This window comes from Nasonia vitripennis, chromosome 1 (genome assembly GCF_009193385.2).
Source record: "Nasonia vitripennis strain AsymCx chromosome 1, Nvit_psr_1.1, whole genome shotgun sequence".
NCBI classification, from domain to species: domain Eukaryota; kingdom Metazoa; phylum Arthropoda; class Insecta; order Hymenoptera; family Pteromalidae; genus Nasonia; species Nasonia vitripennis.
In genome coordinates this window covers 25,898,435-25,917,168 of record NC_045757.1, presented here as the reverse complement: position 1 = coordinate 25,917,168, position 18,734 = coordinate 25,898,435, and the positions used below count along the sequence as shown (strand labels likewise).

At 44.3% G+C, this 18,734-nt stretch overlaps 1 protein-coding gene across 3 annotated transcripts in view; it reads left to right on the top strand.

Annotated features, from left to right (window-relative positions):
* Window positions 1-18,734, top strand: part of LOC100118475 (transcription factor AP-2-epsilon) — a 200,512-nt gene that overhangs the window by 3,331 nt on the left and 178,447 nt on the right. The window lies entirely within an intron of this gene.

Sequence of the window (18,734 nt, the reverse complement as noted above, 5' to 3'; positions counted from 1 at the left end):
CCGCATGAATATTTATCAGGAGAGCTCTGGAAATTCTGCTATGCCGTTGGCTTCCACGGGGGCGTGATCGAGCCGCACTTATAATTCGCTAATTTTCTCTTGTTTTACACAAACGCGGCCATTTTGTCGGTAGCTGCGCCTCGTGCGCGGGGGCTAATTAGTGTGTACTTTTTTTGCTCGTTTGCCGGCGAGACGCGTATTATTCATTTATTAGGGAGCTAACTGAATAATTATTTGCAGCGGGATTTTAAATTCTAATTTTCAGCTTCGAATCTCTGCTCTTACACATATTTATCCTCTTCTCCGGGTACATCATGATAATAGTAGGAGAATGCGCGTTTCCTCGTGAAAGTTTGCCTTCGAATAAATTTAATTTAACAAGCCGTAGCCACGAGAGCTCGTTCCGTTAAATCAAACTGCTCGCGCACGCGTTTCGAAGCTCGAAATCTTTCCAGACACCTGTAACCGGAGGGACGATTAACCACTAGATATACAGCCGGAGTGCATCAATCTCATAAACGGCCGCCAAGCGCACAATGAAAGCTTGATACGGGCCAAAAGCTCTCGCGGAAAACGAACGTCACGCCGCACGAGAGAAACTCGGCTTCCCTTGCGCTCGTCATTCATAACGCAGTTAGCCGAATAGCCGCGATCCCAATCTAAATTCTAGTCCATTATATACACACACGCGCGCGGCTAATTCTCCCACAGCTAGTGCCTATACGAGACGCGAATTAGTAACGCTTGATTCATTCGCTGCTCGCGCGCGCATATGCATATGGACGCGTCTATTGCAGCAAGAGAGAGAGAGAGAGAGAGAGAGAGAGAGAGAGAGAGAGAGAGAGAGAGAGAGAGAGAGAGAGAGAGAGAGCGATACGCTGCCGCCGCCGTGACGCCCGGCGATAATGGCAGCGTAACGTATGGAGAGACGCAGCCCCGGCAGCGCAGAGCGGCCGCGTTATCTCTCTGCCAGCGAGCGGCGATATTATGCCCGGACGGAGGAAGGAGAGATTGAGATGGACGTCTAATTCGAGTTTAACGGACGATCCTATCGGAGTTACACTCGCTGTTTGCTGTATGCGCTGGCGATACGCGGAGGTATTATTATTGTTCCTACCGCTTTGGTTGTAGCAGCAGCTGCTGCTGTTGCTATGCTTAGGCTTGACGATGATGCGAGTTGTTTGACGGCGATTAGCTTCGTTTGATGATGCGCAGTGGCTTTCCGGTTCCTTGGGTAGAAGTATGATCGATATTGGATCGACGCTATATATAGTATTTTACATCTTCAACGAACGAGAGGCCACACTTTTTCATAACCAAATTTGTCGAACTAGATATTTTCGGTCGTTCTCGAATACAGTCTGCTCACATTTTCCGCCATCCACCCTCGCTGTACGATGAAAAATCCAATGCATTATGTTCCAAAAAAAGAAACGTTCAATCTCACCCAAAAAAGCTCGAGCATTCGACAAAAAAAGCTTCATAATAGCCGTCGAGTCGATTGGTCACGGTATGGCGCGAATCGGCTCGCCGTCCCCTACGGCAGCGGCTTCACCGGAGGCTCGACCGGAAATGTAACGCCTCGACCTTGTCGGATGAGGAAAACGAGGTTAGCCGCAACTCGGCCCGTCAAAATCAAATTCCCGGAGCTGATTTTCCTGCGTTTATGCGGGATTGGGTAACGAGTATACATGTATTGCTGCTCAACGGCTCGTCGCGGATCAAAGCACGTCGTGCAACTTTGTTTCCGCTCGTGCCCTGTGCACTTAGCTTAGATTATTGTATGCTTCTGGGTGTATCGATCGGTGTTCGATGGCACTTCGAGATTTGTTGTAATTTCGGCGAGGAAGATTTGGGATCCGAAGTTTTGAATGACTCGATAAATACTATATCTATTATATTTATATTTATTAATACAATTTATTCAAATGACTCTATATCCCTGGTAGAAAATTAACGAGTGAAAACCGTTAAAAAGTTAAGTTTAGTTGACTATTATTGTCAAATTTGAATGTAAAAAAATAAAGCAAAATGTTGCTAATATTTTAGTGATGCGTGTCTATTATACCAACACAGTATTATTTTTAAGTTAAAAATTGTTTTTTTTTCTTGCATTAAAACGTTTGCATGTTTTGTTATAAATATTTGGATTTTTCAAGATTGCAAGATATTTTTCTATAATTTCTGGATTGTAACAGTCATTTGACAAATTTCAAGCAAATGTTCTGTTTTATCTTGAGTTAATGTGTATATCTATGCATTTACAATGTTTAAACTCTTATTTATTTAAATTGTTAACCACAACTTAGCTAAGTGGCCCAAAAACTTAGCTTATTAACCGTTAACGTTTCTACCAGGGATAAGTTTTAAACGAATGTGCATGATAACGGCGGTCGAAAACTCCGTAAAAAAGATCTCATCCCGCTGACAGCCAGCATATTTATCTTCTCTGTTTACAAACACCAGCGCCACTTCGAACAAAGCCTCTCGTCCATCATCCACCCGCACACAAGAGTTTCATATCATCGCGGATACAAAATCCTCCATGGAGAATCAAGAGCGGAGAATACACCTATCCGACTAATTCGTGAGAAGAGTCCTCGACTGCTTAAATCCACATACATACGCGCGCGCGATGCCGTGTATTTGCACATTTTCCAATAAAGTACAGCGCCGGTCGCGTGTCTCTGCGCCAAGAACAACAAGGACACGCGACCGGCTCCCACAGGTCGGTCTCCACACATACACACTCTCTTAAAATATACACGCCGCCGGGGCTCGTCCTTGCGAAATAATGCGAGGGTAGCAATTCTCGCGGAGAGAGAGAGAGAGAGAGAGAGAGAGAGAGAGAGAGAGAGAGAGAGAGAGAGAGAGAGACCGGCCCACTTGACTCGTCGCGTCGCACGCCCCTATATAGATGGTATACCTATAGCAGTGAAATCAAGTGTCGATGCGTTGACACACGTGACCGCAGAGAGACTTTCCGATGTTGGCGATCTTTCGAGGAGTTGGAGACCGGGCACGTGGGCCCTTCAATGCAGGCCTGTGGGAGAGTGAATTCACGTGTGAAAGCGAAACTTTGTTTAGGTGTGTAAGCTGGCTTTGTTATTGCGGCGGTCGAGGGGTGCGCTCTTTTGCTAATTCAAAGATTTCGATTGTCGTGTCCAACTGTGTATGCACTGTTATATTTGAAAAATTTTAATTAATTTTGTGAAGCAAAAGAAGAATATCTACGATTGTTTTCGGTATTAGTAATAATAATGACCAGATTTGTATATTAAAGCCAGATGGTTTGCGCGGCAATATAACGTCGTATCTCCTTAATTTTTACTGTTTACGAAACAGCCAATCAGAGGACGAACAGAATGATTTTTAGAATGAAATAAACAAAAGCAAAGAATCGACTATGCCAATTTTTCGTCGAATCTTCACGTAATGCGTGATTCACTATTTTGCATGTCAGACGAACCAGCGAACAATGTATACCTATACATCGAGTGAAAGCTGTGAACGAACAGTTGGCGGACACATCAAAAACTTACCGCACTTCAAAGTTGGCCCGAAACTCGAGAGTGGCGCGACTACACACGGAGATATCTGCATGCACCGAGTCTAAGCGCATTGGGGTGGCGGTTTCGTTTGCTCGGAGTAATGGGGAGGAAGGAGCTACTAACGGGGTAGACGCATGGGGTGGAAACGAAAAATAAATGATAGGCCGAATTAGCGTAATCGCGCGACGCTTTGCAAGGGAAATACTCCCGGTCCGCGCGTGTGCAGATACCAGGCAATCGTGGGGGACGACAAATTGCATTTCGATTCTCATTTCGGCTCGGATAGACCGCGGAGAGATCTGACGAGTTCGTTCTGTTGCTTTGAATACGTTCTTACATTCCGCTATTTTTTTAAATTAGTGACGTTTCGACCAGAGCATATTATATCCGGCGAATCATACAAAAGTAGCTGTTACAAGAGAACGTGTCTAATTGAGGCAAACAATTAGAAACTTAACGTTAAGTCGATTGTACACGGCGGCGCCAGGGGCAGTCGGAGAAAACGAACTAGTCAAAACGAGGCGCGTACCACATATTGTGCATGTTTTGTTCGTCCGGCAACCTGTGTGTACCGGGATCGATCAACAAGTTTGCGCGAGTTTGGTTGCAGCGCTCCAGACAGACATTAATAGCTTCAACCATTCCAAAACTGCTCCGATCGAACCTGCAATCATGAAAAGTAATCGTTCGCACTTCCTACGCCCCCCCCCCCCCCCCGCCCCAACGTATAAATCTTCCATTTCAATCTTGCTCAACGCCGCGCACGTAACACACGCGCGCATACAGGTCCGCGTGCAAACACAGAAGAGGTCTCTCTGAATAAGTTAGACTTTACAGTCGTAGCCGGACGCAAACTCTCCCGACACGTCCCGGGCAAAGGACTCGCTCGTTGTTTAATTTAATGACAATACACGAGCTGCTGGCCGGCCTGTCCATTGAGGCGCACTTACGCACAATGGCCACTTTGCCAGTCCTCTGCATAATGCAGCCACGGCAAATCTGGTCAGTCAGTACCGCGGCGCGGACACTACTCGTGTAAGCGCGTTTAATTACAGCCCTGGATACACCGCGGCGACGACGTCTTTTCATCGAAGTTTCGATTCTTGTTACGCGTGTAGGCGAGCGAGTCTCTCTGATCTTGGGGCTTCAAAAGCGGTGGCGTGTCTGATGAGCCTATTGTTTTATACGAGCTCGATGTATGGGAGAGAGGGTATTCACGGTTTTGCGAGGCTGCTAGAAGGAGGAGATTATAAGAAGACACTTAGACGCAAGATGTGGTGACGAGATATAAGCGCCGACTTTGCACTTGTTTCGGAATTTTCTTCTCTAGGGTGGGCTTTGCGGATGTGTCAGTTACTGAACGGCCAAGTTATGTTATACTCTTAAGAGTGATCTTCTTGGAGTTGCTGTATCGTGCAAACCACCAAGTAATTTAAGTTAAAAGCTTTATTTGTATTCGGAAAAAGCTCTTTTTGTAAGTCCTTTGACCAAGGCGAAAAATTATAAAAAACGTACCAAAAATGTAATAGAGTTATTGCAGTTATTACATCATATACTATACGCAATTATAGCATAAGCAGTTCTAAGCCGGCTCAAGGCCCAACAAAAGGCATCTAGCTTTGGCGTACCGCTATATATGCGCCGGGGTCACAGATAGCGATAAAGGAAGCAGAAAAGCGCTAATGCGCCACCTATCTTCGCTGGCCCAGAGTCACAGAGAGCTTAAGCGGTTGGGAAAGGACAATCCGAATTTTCTTCATTTTACAGAGCGAAATTCGAACGATATATTTTTTCCGATTAAATTGTGACAGTACGCTTTCGCTCTTTCTACAACAATACTTCACTTTCTCAACTCGAACAAAAGCATAAGGCGTCAAGCGCTGTGTACATACATTACAACATATGCTTGAGAAAAAGCAAATAGTTCCATCAAATAAAAATGGCGCGAAAAAGTTAACACATTCAAAAGCCAAATACAGCTGCAGCTAGCAAGTAAAAAAGCAAGGGACTCGGTCCACACTCAAGAGCAAAGCGCATGCGCGTCACATCCAAAGGGTTGAGACGACGCGCTGACACTCTCATCTTCGTTCCCTTTTAACGCGCGCACAAGATGCGCCAGAGGGTAGGGAGCGGTTGCCGTGCAAAAGTTATTTCTGTCTTGTCGCCAACCTCCTCTCTCTCTCTCTCTCTATGCACAAGCCGACCGTCATCCGAGCACTAGCAAAAAAAAGCGCCGCTTTCCTTTCAGGTGTGTGTGCGATGCGCTCTGCACAGAGGAAATAACGACTGTAGTCCAGTGTTCAACTAATATTTGCCACCGAGCAGCTCGCGCGACTTTCTCGGGGTGTGCCGCGCGCAGCTTTCTCTCCCTTTGCTAAAAGAGAATGCTCGAGTTCGCCTCTCTTTGTCCGGCTGCTGCAGCTCGTTTAATATGCAAGAAAAAGAGAGGAGCCACCGTTGCTGCTGCAGTGTCAAGATGACCCCCTGTCGTGTTTTCCTTCCGCGAAAGAGGGAGAGGAAAATTTCGTCTTTTTCCGTTTATCGCGAGCGCGAGACTTCCTGTGTATGTGCGAGTGTGTGTGTACTCTACTTTTACTCCGTAGCTTTGCTCTGCACTGTGACGGTGAAAAATGTAAGATTCGCTCTTCAAACGTCGCGTGCGTCTTGTAGTCGCGTCGCGCTTTTTTCGAATTATGAGCGAGGCCAAGTCGCGTATACGCGTATGGATATAGCGCGACCTCGCTTTCTTTGCGCAGAACTTCAGGTGCCGCGCTTTTTCAACCTCGTTCTCGAGATACACTCCCTCGTAATTCACTACTGCGACGCGAGACTGTTAGCAAGCCGACTCTTTCATTTTCAAAACGAATCTGAAATTCAGTGTAACGGCTTTTCAAGAGATCCGAAGAAAGGAATGCTTTTTTGGATATTATTTTTTGGCGCAGAGAGATATTAGCGTAGGTTGCGATGTGGAATAATTTTCGTTCGATAAGTATTATTGTTGAAGGTCTAGGGAGGAAAAATGGTTACGAACGCTAATTGTGACATTCGCAATAGTAACCGCCGCCTGCTTTTGCATGGCATGTTACAGACTTGTCACAGTGCCACAGTCATTCTAAAATTGAGCCAATGAAAGAAAAAAAAAGTAATTTTGTATGAAAATTATGCTTAGCAAGCGTTTATTGAATCGAAAAGTCGGTAATACTCACAACAAGCGGTCACAGCGATAATGGGGAACGCGGACAATAAAATTTTCATTCTGATCTTATCTTGATAATATTCAAACCCCAAACAAAAGTAAACAAAAGTCATAGTTACGAGCGTAGCTTACTACACCAAATGCTTGAACAAAGCAAATGCGGCTCTTTTTTAAACGAATCTTGAAGAGCAAGAAAAAAATGTTTGAATAAACATAAAACGCATTGCAGTTGTAAAAATATAATCTGTTTTCTTTTTCGATACGAATTTTCAGGGCGCGAATCTTTGATGTTCGTCATAATTCAAGTTATGTCTCATTATATTTGTTTTAAAGTGAGTAAAAAAGATGTCTTCTTAGAACTCCAATACCATTTGTCTATCCGCATACCAGATATTTTATTATTTTTGCAACTACTAGTAGTCCCTCGAGATAATAATATAATTGACATGTTACAAATACTCAAAATTCATTGGAAACAGGTTTCCCGCGTGTGTACGTCATATGTAACAAGAGATATATTCTACAGTATAGCAGAAGATAATTGATTGAAAACAAGTAAAAGGTAAATGTTTACTCACATTAAAGTGCCATATAAACAGAAAAATGTAATATATAAGAAACGATCAGGTTCAAACCATCATGTCAATACCTGACTTGATAGTCCAGTACAAATTAGTCTCTTGTATAAGTAACAAAAGTAATAGTACGTCGTAGCAACATGAAGTTCTGTACACATTTTGCTCTTATCATCGTTTTTGTCGTTATACAAAGTAAGAATCAATAGTAATATTCATAATAATAGTTATTGTTTTCATCCAAAAAGAATAAAAAGTATACAAAAAGGTTGAAATCACGAACAGATTAAAAAGTACTCTTAGTTTTAAATACTTACATCTAAGAAATTTTTCGTTTTAACTTCTCTTATAGTGGTGAACGCACAAGGTTGCAATTTGGTATCCTATCAATTGTGTAAAGATCATTGTAGGCAAAGGTGAGGAATACATTCCTGTACCGCGCCAGCACCTCAATGTCTATGCAATTAGCCGATCTTCCATACAGTATACTCCGGATAAAAAGTTGAACCACTGATGTTTTGCAGAAATCTAAAATTTTAAGAAATGTGAAAAATACGAAATAAAGTGTAATTGATTTAAAGTAGCGCGTATAGTTTACAACTCAAATAAAAACGTGAGAAGCCCATCTTTAAAAATCACGTTCTAATCGAGCAGAAAAAGTCAGTGCAGTGCGGTGCCAAGTCCCCTATTCCCATTCCTCACAACTCGCATTCTACGCATAACACTTTCGAATGACAAAAAATAATCATGGTGGCACATACGTACAGCTAGACAAACACTAGCGACTAAATGTTTGCTGAAACAGATCATAGGTTAAGAGTATATAAAAGCTTTTTAATATTAAATCTATTTTTGCTATCGTACTGACTGTGAGCAGGAAGCTTTGTGATGATAATTTTTTTTTTTGAAAAATCCGTATTACCATAAATAAATTGTGGATGTACTCGAAAAAATTATGACAATAAAGAATGACAATGCCTACACGCTGTAAAAATCTTAAGTCATTTTGCTGATTATTTTGAGCTAAAAATCAAAAACCAAAAGAATGGATTCTTATGCTGTATAGTTACGGGAGTTAAAAGGCTATAATTAACTTGAAACTTTCGTTTATAAAGGTTGAATTCTCTAAGCAGTTTTTAAAATTTTATGGTTTTGAAAATACTGAAGTTTAATTTTTTTTTCATAAAAATTTTGTTTGGATTTATCTCTAACACTAAATGCCTGATTACTTAAAACAAACTGCATCGCTTAGGTTTCAGCTTCTATTTGATGAATTTTAATCGACCTAGGCTTGTTTTTTCTCTAATTCAGTATACCACGCATAACAATTTGAACAACGAATGTTCTCCAGATGTATAAAATGTCACGGAATATGTAAATTACTAAATAAAGTTTGCTTCATTTAAAGTAACGCATGTCGTACACAACTCAAACTCCTCCACGTACCGCGTATACGACTTATGCAACCGCGCATAAAAACGTGAGAAAGCCATATCTAAAAACCACGTCCCATAACCGCACGTAAAAAAAGCAGTGCAGCGCGGCGCCAAGTCCCCTATTCCCAATCCTCACAGCGCTTATTTCACGCATGACGCTTTTGAATGACAAAAAATAATCACGGCGATCGCGAGCACACATACACACACCGCCAGACAGACACCAGCAGCAGTGGGGCAAGGGCGGCTCGAAATTTACTTTTGATAAAGTTTCAGGGCGAGGGCGCGAGCTAGAGACAGCTCTATCGGCGCACGGGATCGGGAGGGGTTGTAGCGCCGGAATAAGGGGGGGCCATAGCCAGTTTAGCGGCTCCGGTGACCCTGTACGCGTAGCGGTCGCGGCGGCGAAATCGAGTTAGCCAAATTAACCATGAAATAGACTCCCTCCGCCTCCTGCGCCCTGTCTTTCGGTCTCGAGCTCTGTCTCGCTTGTTTTGCCAGTGCTGTGTATGCGTGTATGTAAGTATATATGTTGTGAAACGGAGCCGGTGTACGTCTAAGGTTTTGCGCCGGTGGGTTGGAATTGTCGTAGCGTCTTGTAGGATGGTTTTGGAAGTGACACACGTCCATCCTGCATCCACTAGAAAACAAGTATTGCAAACGATGTTGGCAGCAAAATAACACGGTAGAGACAGTATAAATGCACTTTCGTATAAGGTCACGCGACGCCTTCACCGCGCGGCAAAAGTCATCGACTCTCGCAGGCTGATCCATCCCTGGCATCCCGATAAACGACACGAGCAACCTCGGCAGTGATTCATGGTCGATCAAGATGATCCCATTGACAAATACGATGGACGTGTGCTGCGCGGCGAACAACGCGTACACAGCGCGCCTTACCCTCCTCTCTCATTAGTGGGCGCTTTGAACTAAACCGCCCACGTCATGACAAACTAGATTAATTTCTCCGCGGCGGAGAGGCTATTCTCTCTCTCTCCTTCGATCGTTTATTACGAAATTACAACTGTCAGGACTCGAGCGAGTTGCAGCAGCGCGCTTTGTTTTATTATTTCGCAATAAGGCCGCCGCCGTAGCCGCTCTATCGTCGGCTCCAATTTTTTGATTAGTTTATGGCCGAATTTAAAACGGAAACAAGTGGAGAGAGAGAGAGAGTGAGAGAAAGAAAGAGCGGCGACGAGTTTTATAAGGCCAAGGCTCGAGCGCGCGCGCGCGTCCGTCTTTACGGCGGTGTAATCTTGCGGACTCCGCAGCTCTTTCTTTCTCTCAGCCCTGCTGCTGCTGCTGCTAAGGCTGGGATTGAAAATTAAATTGGGCGCAGTCCTCGACAGCGAGCGCGCTTTTATATTGTGTATGCAAGCCGAGAGATGAGGTCCTGGAAATAATGGCTCGCTGATTACTATGCAAAGCAATGCACACGTTCTTGGCGCTTCAATGAAATCTAATATCATTTAGACTCGGCGAGAGGTGAAGAATCCAGTTTGGCATAATTTTTCTGTAATTACTAATAAAAGATCTTGAAATTGGTACATCTCGCAAGCAATACTCATAATACAGTGCTTTCTCTCATGTGTATAGCCACACGCACCGTATCGCATATACGAGCCAGATAGGGCAGGAAATCGTTGATTTACTGGAAATAATCAGAAGCGCTTGTATGTATACCCGATCCAAAAGCGAGCATCACGACGATCGAAACTATACATCAGAATATTCTATATATAACACACAGGCGCACGCGGACACATCTGCGTGATACACCCTTTCAAGTAGTTCGAGCGAGTGAGTGAGTGAGAGAGAGAGAGAGAGAGAGAGAGAGAGAGAGAGAGAGAGAGAGAAGGAGGAAAACAAAGCAAAGAGAGCGCCAAAACAAAAAAGGCGAGGGGGAAACGAGAGCGCAAGAGGAATATACGGAGAAGAAGAGAGCGTGTGTGTGTGCTGGATGGAAGGGGGTTTATAACTCACGTCAGGCAGGTAATTAGCCGGCTTTTGCCCAGCTGTAATGGACCCGCGCTCGCGCGCGCGCGAGACCCTTAACTTATTTAAATGAACCGGTAACCCATGTTTGCGATGCGCGCGCGAGCGCGAGGCAATATAGAAAAACCATTTATAAGAGACTATTTCGGAGGAGCTCGCTCGATGCTCTTACTCCCGCGCGCTCGTTGCCCATTGCGGTGGGTCCCTCTCTCTTTCGGAATATATTTAAGCGATTTTGCCTTTTTCGAGAATGTTGCAGTGCGAGCGAGTGACTGGTAATTGCAAGTGAGCTTTCCAGAGCCTCTAGGGGGAGATTTGCGCGGGGGCGACGAATTGGAAACGCGCTCTAGCGCGGTGAGGCCACACGTCATCGCATTGAAGAAGATTTATCTGAGTGCGATTTCACTGCACCGGCTGCGGCTGAGTGTTTTTTAAAAAGCTCTCGCGGATATATCTTTCTTTTTTGAGTATGAGCAACTAATTTTGTCGCGATCTCGAGAGAATCGCCTTTTCAGCTTCACAAAAGCGAGGACGCAAGGGATGAAAGATTGCTCGCGCAGCTGATTGAATTTCGATGGAATTCAGGGACAGGTTCAAAGGACAGAGCTATTGATTTTCTGTTGAGCTGCAAAAGTGTGATTTGAATTTTGATTGCGCGGGGCCGGGGAAAGATCGCGTAACAGGATAGTGCACGCTTTGCCAGGCGCACAAGGGCCCTCGAAGCGGCGCTTACTCGACTAGAAAATCGAAGGAATACACGTTTTAAAAGCACTAAATCGGACGTCGCTCTGGCTTTTTCACTCCGCCCTTGCTCTCCGAGACTCGTTGGAACAATCGAACACCATTGTTATAAAAAAAGCGATTCTCGCTTTAAAAAATCCACCCACATGCTAAACAGCTGCATTCGATAAAGCATTATCGTGGAGAATAGTCAGACCCACACTTTTTTGCGTCTCCTCTACGGCCTTATCTGATGAATAGCAAAACACGTTGTCGACTCTCTAATAATATGCATTTTCGTTCGTTATACATTCCCGGCCGTCCATTAAAAATTAAACGCCTTCGCCCTGGTCCTCCTCCATCCGGACACACGTCTCTCGCGACGCCATTTTTTCTCCACGCAGCCGCTGTCCGCTCGTTGGAAATAATGAGGGACGAGACGCGAGAGTGTTGTGTGCATCGACGACGGGGCTTTTGTGTCGGCTCGCGAGGTGCTCTAGTCCCCGAGAGCGCGCGCGCGCGCGCGATTACGATCTCGAGCGTATAGTATAATTCGATAATGATACGCGACTATAGATTTTATTAAGGAAAGATGCTAATTTACCGTTGGTCGCGAGCCTATATGACTATAATCACGCGGCCCAGCGGATACTGGAGAATGGGTATTAAAACATCACCGAGAGAGAGAGAGAGAGAGAGAGAGAGAGAGAGAGAGAGAGAGAGAGAGAGGGGTCCTTTGGCGCTCGCAGGTACCGAGACACACAAGGGAGAATTTTTCAACTTCTTCTTCTCTTTCTTTGGCCTTTATTTTCGTACATGTATCGCGTGACGGCGACTCTGTCAACCGACGCTCGCCGGCTTTATTTTTGTTTTCTGCATTTTGGGACTGAATTTTCTTTCCCTCGCTCGCTTCTCGCATCGGGCAAAGCTTCAACCTGTAATCTGCGCTGCTGGGACCTTTATGCTAAACACTGTTATCCTTTTAAGTGTGCCCATATTACGATCATGCTTAGGGACGATTTTTTTCGAATTTGCATTAGATAATTTTTTTCAAAAAATGTGTTTTTAAAAATTTGCGCGCTTGCGAGAAAGAAAGAGTCTTTGGATTTCGCGTGTTGGAGCAGTAATTATAATTATTAACCTTCATTTTTCAATAAATGGGTAATAGGGAAATAGTAGACTGTAGGATAACATGCCGTATTATATATGCATTTATTATCCTACAAAGTCAACCGAGTTTTAATAAGGTGCTTATAAAATAGTTAAAATATACTGTACATTTTTAAAAGCACGCGGCAAACGATTAAAATGGCATACATTAGCTCATGAATATTATCCAGGTTTCATGCAGTAATGACGAGAAGCGAGGCATCTATTGATTGGTTGATGTTATTTTAATAATCCACCGGTAGAGCGAACGCTCCATGCGCAGTTCATTATTTCAAGTCCGAAATTACAATTCTGCAGAGCAGTCCTGCCCCGTTTTTGTACGTGCGCGTTTATGTACCTACGAAGCGCTTATTTCTGAGGAATTTATTTGTAGATTTGAGGATATGCAGTTGTCACGCCATGCCATGTCTCTGTGTACCTGTTGCAGTATCTGCGTCCTGTCCTTTAATTTGCGTTAATGCAGGCGAACGAGGATGTCACTTATCCCCTCAGTGTTTTTGTCTGGAGGTCGTGCAAATTGAGCAATTTAGTGGTGATATTTTAATAATAACAGAATTTATTCTCGAGGTGTATTTAGTAGATACTGAATTTTTAGAAAATCATATTCTATACTGTGAAAAGCACCCCGCGAAAAAATAGCCGACACTGGGAAAATCCCAGTACTGCCCCGGTTGTAGGAACGATACTGGCCCAGTATCGGTGCGCCAGTGTGGCATACCGACTCTGGGTCATAGTTGGGCCAATGCTGTTCACATATTATCAAAATTAGTATTGGCTAATCGGTATTGGTTCAACACTGGCCCAGTATTGGCACGCGATGCTGGCTTGACGACATTCGCTCGGTGCCGGACCAGTACTGCATCGATATTTGCACAATTTTCAAAAAATGATCAGTACCAGCACGACACTGGCCCGATGCTGGCACACTCGCAGAAAGTTTCCAAGTCCTTATGTCCTCGTCCGTCTCCGAGCGGTTTTTAGATATTTTCATTCATAAGCCCGCGGGCTTTCAGCCACACGGCGCCGATGCCCTTTTGGGCGATTCAGTATATGTAAGACGATGGAGAAGTCACTTCCTACGACACTTGCACAATACTGGTCTAGTATCGGCAGAAAATTTAGGTAAATTTTATTAATTGTATTTATTTTTTGACTTTTTAGGACTTGGCACTATCACTATTCAGTACTGGCCCGACGTCGGGATAACACTGGGCCGAGGTTGGCTGACAATTGGCCCGATACTAGCACAATATAGGTATATAAAACCCACGAAAAAATTACGATCCACCCAACTTTATCCAAGTACTCTGTGCAAGTATTCGTTCAAAATACATTTGCGAAGTACTTGACTGAAGGTGGATCGGTCGTAATTTTTTCGTGGGTTTTTTTTATATTTTTTGTTGTGCCAGTACTGGGCCAGCACCGGGCCAACCGTCAACCCACCTCGGCCCGTTAGTTTTTCCCGTACTTAAGCCAGTATCGGCGTTATCATTCCAACGTCGGGTCAGTACTGGGCCGATGTTAATGCCAACACTGCGCCGACATCGGCATATCGGCGCGCAGTACTGGGCCGACGTCGGGCCGGACGAAAATTTTTTCAAGGGACAGGTTCGCATGGATAGAAATTACGTTGGACTTGGGGCAATTTTCAACATATTGATCGTTAAGCTAGTGCGTTTCTGATTTTCAAATATAATTAAAATTTTAAATGTATAGTAAGGAAGAGAACGGAAATAAGTTATGACTAGCGTTTATCATCACTACATCTTCGACAGAGGTATAGTTTTGAACTGATCCTTTTTTCACTACTCACCACTCAAGCTTTTCGAGTCTCTGGCCAGCGATGATAGGTGGCGCATGGGCGATTTCTCATTTCTCTCATTGATATATATCTGCGAGTCCATTGCATGTATTATAGCGATTCCAATTACTGCTTGGGCTGTTCATGTTGTATGACTGTCTAAAACAATAAAATAACAAATTTTAAAGCACAGTTCGATTGTACTTTGACAGTAAGAATCGCTAAGCTCGGGCTCTATGTCGTATGCATCGTAACATACTATTATAGCACAGCTGCTTAAATCCCCCAATAATGGACTACTTACAAAAACAAAAACAGTCGTGATCGATCGAGTATATCCATTGCGGAAATTCTTACATCTTACCGTAATCATACACTTGTACACAAGTTCATAAGCATTTTTCAAAAACAATGTATTTTGCTTTTTAACACCTTGATAAGCGTTTACAAAAAGTTTCCAACGAAATGTCTGTTATCGCCGAAGTTCTCTTTGGAAGAAAGCAACGCAATAATTACCGTCAACCTTTCTTAATTACCAGTCCCCGCAAAAAAAAAACGAAAACGTAAATGCACAGGCTCGTTTAAAGCCATGGTGTCCGTCGTTTAAAAGTTGCTCTTATTTGTGCACGAGCCGAGATTTTTCTGTGCAGTCTTATGCCGGGCAAAAAAACGCGACTCGCGCTGATTATGATGAGTGAAGTGTCGTTAGGTAAACTCGCGCGAGGTGCACGAACGAAGCCCGTTAATGCATATCCCCAACTTGGCGAACACACCCACTATATTCGACAAACGTCGCTCTTCGTTTTTTTTTCATCCTTCGCTCGAGATTCGCATCTGCTTCTTTTTACCATATGTATATTATCTGCAGCGATATTTCCTCCGCACACGACTCTTCCGTTGCTTCAGCTCGATTTTTATCAACTTTCTGAGCGATGCGATTGATAATTTTCACTTCGTTCGCTCGACGTTCTCCCCGGAGCTCCCAATACCTCGTGACTCCAATTAGTCGGCGAATGAGTCGGAGAGCCGCGGCGTATAGGTACGTCCATCCGTCTGTCTTCCTTTGCTGAGCTACGAGTGCGCGCCATATCCGCACAATATCCTTCTCTCGAGCCCCCTTCGGCTTCATTAAGAAACGGTAATGCGTTTTGTTTTTCTTCGCCGCTGCTGCCGCTGCAGCCGCTCTTTCTCTCTCTCTCTCTCTCTCTCTCTCTCTCTCTCTCTTTCTCTCTCTCTCTCTCTCTCTCTCTCTCTCTCTCTCTCTCTCTCTCTCTCTCTCTCTCCCCCCGTTCGATACGCTCCTGTCTCTTCTGTTTTCATCTCTCTCTCTTTCTCTTTCGCTCACTCTCTCGACGAACCTCTTTCTTCGCAGCCGCGCGCAGAACAGTCGAGGAACTCTTTTAATAATCTCGCCCGGGCGCGTGTTGAGATTTATTATTTTCGGACTATACCGGGGATAAGCCGGTCGCGCGCGAGTTGATGCTCCCGTTGCCGCGGCTCGATCTTCCTCTTTTTTCTTCATCTCAACCCTTCTTCAGCTGCTCTCTTTGTCCGCTCTCTCTCCCCGTGTCTTCGTCCTTATACATATAGATCCACCTCCCGCTTGTCTCCGTCTCCCGCTTCCTTCATTTTTTTTTTCTCGTTTTCTTTGAGGGCGCGAGCGAGCGTCTTCGGCTGCTTTCAAAGAGACTCCTGTTAACGAGGCCGCGCGCGGATTTCATTCTTACATTCGCCGGAGTTTTCATTGTGTCCGCGGTTCACTCCCTTCTTCGCGCATCAGGGACGATAGAGTATGTGCAGCGCTGCTTGCCGAGCGGCTTAAACTTCCTTTCTTTTATTGATTGATTTCTTTGGGAGAAAGAGAGTTTTCGCGGGGTAGAAAAGACTGTGCGAGCAGTGAAGAATCGCTTTAAGTATTTTAATTATTTTTCAGAGGGATGGATATTCTCGGTGTGATATGATGATGAAAGTTTTCGTTGAATTCCTACCTAATTGTTACAAAACTATCTTCTTTATTTTAAACAAAAATTCGAAAATGATCGAAAATATGAAAATACTACAATTATCGCATAAACGCACCTGTAACATTATAGATCATACTCTCTCTAACTATAAACAAAAACACGGTACGGTTTGCAGCCCTCGTCGCTCGATTATAATTCTTCGGCAGCAGAGCAGCCGGTCCGAGCCGACTTCTCGTGATTTAACGAGGTGTGGTGTCGGTTATGCCGTAAACGGCATATCGGGAATGCCTATAAACCATCCGAGCGAGTCGGTAAATTAGAAGCCCTCTTCGCTCGATCCTTCGCATATAGGAAGCCCCTAAAAATACAATTACCGGCCGTTTAATGGCTCCTTTCGCGTGCGTCAGTCACGACGCTACGGTGCCAAATTTGCGTCCGCTATGGTATTTCACTCATTTGAAGCGACGAGGTATAGAGACACCGATAGGTATATGCGACTGAAATTCCGACTTCATTTCGCGTTATATTTCTAGTTTGCGTAATTATTCTTGAAACAAACGAACGTGAAATATTTGCCCGCAATAAAGTGTCGATATTTTGATACAACGTCAATTATAGAAGTACCTCTCAACAGATCCCCAATTTATGTCCTCGACCGCGCAGCTGTATACGCTCTCTCCTAATCTAGGACTCTTATTTTCATTCTCTCCCTCTGCTCCTTCATCCAGCAGCATCGCGAAAACCCTTTCGAGCCATAATCCACGATAAATCATCCGAGGAATCTGTATAGTTTAATGAGTTTTTAGTGGTCCGATTTCGTTCTCTCCTTCGCTTTCTTTATTTTATTTTTTAATCAAATAATTAACGCACTGCGTACATCCATCCTCGCATAGTCGTCTCGGTCTTCAAGCTTCTTTGCCGCAGCGGCGGCGGCCGCCCGGCCGCTCAACGCCTATTTTAATCGAGTCCCTTGGCTCTCTCGGCCCTCGTCGTAAACAGCGTTTAATTTTTCTTTTGCGGCAAATTGTCAATTAAGAAGTTGCGAGCGGAGAAACAGCCCGATGAATTGTTTTGCGCCCCCTCGCGGACTGAAACAATCAATTATGCGCCGGCTGAATTAAAAGAGTTTTTAACGTTTTGAACCGCGTGAAAGCATTATTTAATGCACGTAACGAAGAAAATCCTGCAGACGGCAGCCAAGATCGAAATTACAGGCGGCATTGATTTGTAAATCAATTGAGTACCTCTGAAGGTAATTTATTATCCCACGAAGAGGCCAAAGGGTAGCTCCGCCGAGCTCGTCAGAGGTCGGACGCCGTGAAAAAAGGAAGGTCTGCAAAAGAGAGATTTCCAAATGGAGGCCGGCACGGGAGTCGCGCGCTCGCCGCGGGGGTCGTATCCCGCGGGGCTTTCTCTCATCCCCAACACCTTCTTTAGCCTCTCGACGAAGATGCCGCGGCCGCGATAGAGTGCGCAATCCCTTTAAATCGCATCTGTCGCTCGGTGCGTCTGTATACGCTGCAGCAGCCGTGGAATGGGTTGCGCGAACATTTGCCTACGTCGGCTTTGAAGTCAGGGCTAAACGTCATCTGGGGAGCATAGCGCATTTGTATGCTGATTGATACCGTTATACGAGATTGCGATCTTTGATATTTCGCGCTATCATTAGACATCGACTTTTGAATTTTCAATTGGATGAGCTTCAGTCCGAAGTCGTTTTTCGCTAGAAATGTTGAATGTAAATGAATTGTTGATTTATCGTGTTCCTTGCGGGTATCAAAATAAAAAAACTGATATCTTTGCATCGGCGTATTTCACTCTAATGAGGAGAGCTCCAACACGTAGAAATTCGCGGACTTGTATAAATTGGCGCCCACATTTGTAGAAAGGTCGAGGAATTAATGTCAAAAAATCAAATTGATGGCTCCAGGCAAGAAAATGCGCTTCATCGAATGCCCTCGCTCGACTGTTTATTATGTACTTATCTAGGAATTGATTTATTCTCTTTCGCGCGTATTGCATAAAACTTTGTACATCGAATTGATATATATCGATTCACTTTTTCATAGCGACGCGAGGATTGTTAATGGTTGTATAATTTGAATTTATGGAGTTTTGATCGTGGTTTCGAGAAATGTCTATAAAGGCAACCACTCTAAACTGGCTTCACGCAGCCTTCACCAGCCAAAAAAAAAATCAATCCCTCCGACCTGAAATTGGCATTCAAATCAATCAAGCACAATCACTTACTCCCGTGTACGCACAATGCTTATTATCGCGCTCGCACTCGCTTTTTTCCTCTCTACACCGCGGGTATAACAGATCT